Raw genomic sequence first — 2,772 nt, 5'->3', positions numbered from 1 at the left:
TCCAGGGTCACTCAACTGCAGCATCAGTGACATTTTGGTCCAGATGATTCTTTGTTGCGATGGGGGCTGTCCCGTGCGTTATAGGGTGCTGAGCAGTATCCCTGGCCTCTACCCGCTAGATGCCAGCAACACTCCCTCTCCTCATTTGTGACACCCAAACTCTCTGGGGGACAAAAATACCCAGGTTGATAAATGCTGGGTTAGACTGGAGGGTGATGGCTCGGGAAATGTAAAGTCCGTTAGCGTGAAGCCTCTGGACTCTATAAAGACCTAAAGTAAATTCAGGTATCGGTGTCACAACCCATATAGGCCACACCTCCTGCCTCCAGCCTATGAAGGAATAAAGTGGGCAGACGAGTGAGCCTGCACGCTGCCCTGACTGAGCCAATCTCTTCTTCCTCGCACGCTTCTGGGCCATGAAATTTGGGGTGCACCTGTGAGCCTAGACAATGGCCCTTGAAGCATGGCACCCCTCATGCCATCATGACCCTTTGATCTTTGCAGTGCTGCTTTCTTGGTCTGCGATAACAGAAAGCAAAATTAATATTGCTTTGGGTCCACCTCGTTGCTCAGCTCTCTGATAACGTTTGTGTTGAAAACATGAAGTTGTTTTGAACAGACTGACATATTAGGGAACAATCTGAGCATAATGTGAACTTCACATTTGCTTCTGGTGATTTTTTTTCCACGAGCACCTACCTCCAGGTGGATACAGAAAACTGAACCCGACTGAGCCCAGAGACCTACACAAAACGCTTGCGAGCTGCGGCCCTCGCAACAAGCCACGTCCACGAGCCAACCTCGGGGCTTTCTCAAGGTGAAGTGACATATTTGTTTGTCATATTGATATATTTCTTAACCATCTAACGTGTCTAAAATGCTACTATCATTTTTATTAGCTTCTTATCTCTTTCATTTGATGTGTCCCTGATGAGTATTATTTGAGTATTATGTCCCTAACGCTATTTTTCTCACGAGCCCTGTCGTTCTCATTGCTCATATTTGCAGGGCCATGATTTTGAGGAAGGCATGTCACGTGGCAGCAGAACAAGCTGTACCTTCTCTCTGAGCCTGGGCTGTGGAACCGCAGCCCCGAGCCGTCTCCTTTGGCTCCTCCCCTTTTCGGCTCAACCTGCAGCCTCGGGCCAGACAGCAGCCCCACCTGGAAGCTTCTTTCACCTTCCTGGGCTGTGCTGGCCCGGGCCCTAAGTCTCCACAGCTGCCAGTCATTTCCTTCTCAACGTCCTCGCCACACTTACTGCCACCCCCTACCAAGTGCTGGTCCCCGAGTCCCCCGCGAGCATGTCTCGTTCATCTTCTTCTTGCCAGAGTCTGGCCACAGTACACATTCCATCGACACTCGTCTGGCCACTCACCCACTCCGTGTCACCAGACACTGCCGCAGCCCCAGTTTCCGGAAGATGTCCACCACCGTCTCCATAGGGGTGTGGTCCGTGACCGTGAACGGGCTTAGGTTCAGGACGCGCCGCAGCTTTAGGGGGTGCGGGCTGTTGGCCGGCAGCTCGGGGGGCTCCTCCGTGAAGTACATGATGGAATTGCTCACGATGCCCTCCTGCCTCTGTCTGGCGTTCTCTAGAATGGGCAAGCAAGAAGCATAAGCCACACGAAAATCCCTTGCTAGCAACTCCCACTCCCCCAGACCCGCGGGAACACACGTCTTCCCTCCCCCCGCATCCTAGAATCCCACAGGAAAGGGCCTCAGAAGGCAAACTCCACATTCTCAATGAGGGGCTTTGGCCAAACATGTCTGAAATTGGCATCTCTCTCGAGCTAATGCTGGGCAAGGGCCCTCCTGCTGTGACCTGCTCATCCATGGCCAAAGTGGTGAAAGGTGGGCCTGACCGGGATGCACTGCTTCCCCCGGACGCCAGGGCGCCCAGAAGGCCCAGGGCCCTCCACCCTAGCCTTCCTCACACTTCTTCACCTCATCAAGGGCTGAAGTTTGATGTGACAAGAACCTCATTTAGCTGCCCGGTGACCTTATTACATTGGTTTTTTACAAACTAACTTATAATTGGCCCAAATGGCATCAGGAATCCTGAAAGGAACAGGAAACTAATAGGGCCATCTCAGGCTCATAGCCCAGAAATGCAGCTCGATCCCAAATATGACCCTTGGGACCAAAGAAATAACCCTAGAAAAGCTGCGTCCCCCACCCCTCGGATCTCCTTTCTTTAAAATGGGCCATTTTGTGGATTTTTCTAAGAAAGATAGTAAAACTTTTATGGTAACAATTGGCCTATTTTTATTGATAGGCAAGGCCACGTGAGAGAAAGCTGAAGAAAAGTAAGGGAACAGGAACTCATTAGAAATACGGTTTTCTGCAGTACTAGAAACCCAGGCTATTTTAAGTCACACATGAAATAAATCCGTCAGTCTCAAGATATTTCTCCAAGGCGATTTTCCTTCTGTTGGAATTTTAATCTTTCTTTTGGTTCATGGGAAAAGGTTAGGAAAAATGTACAGCGAAGCTTGCCTTAAAATGGATCCTGGTTTCTATAATACATCGCTTGCCTTCTCAAAGACTACTATTCACCTATATTGTTCTTTGAGAAATAAAATTCTAACTGCCTGCTCTAAGGCCATTTATTGCAATAGAGTACTCTAATGGAAATCTGGCAGCATTCAGGGTCAGGCTGAGTTTGAAAAGGGGTCTCTGTTTCAAAGAAGAACAAAGGGCCCGCTGGGCAAATGTCTGTACATTATTTGGGTCAGGTTAAATCTAGTTACATCAAATGGGATATGATTCAA

General features: G+C 49.2%; 1 protein-coding gene across 1 annotated transcript in view; it reads right to left on the bottom strand.

Annotated features, from left to right (window-relative positions):
* Nucleotides 1–2,772, bottom strand: part of CLCN4 (chloride voltage-gated channel 4) — a 65,808-nt gene that overhangs the window by 9,794 nt on the left and 53,242 nt on the right. The gene's annotated exons all lie outside the window — the stretch shown is intronic.

Source organism: Pteropus vampyrus, unplaced genomic scaffold, assembly GCF_000151845.1.
Source record: "Pteropus vampyrus isolate Shadow unplaced genomic scaffold, Pvam_2.0 Scaffold81, whole genome shotgun sequence".
Taxonomy (NCBI): domain Eukaryota; kingdom Metazoa; phylum Chordata; class Mammalia; order Chiroptera; family Pteropodidae; genus Pteropus; species Pteropus vampyrus.
The sequence above is the reverse complement of the archived record's forward strand: the minus strand, read 5'-3'. Positions and strand labels throughout refer to the sequence as shown.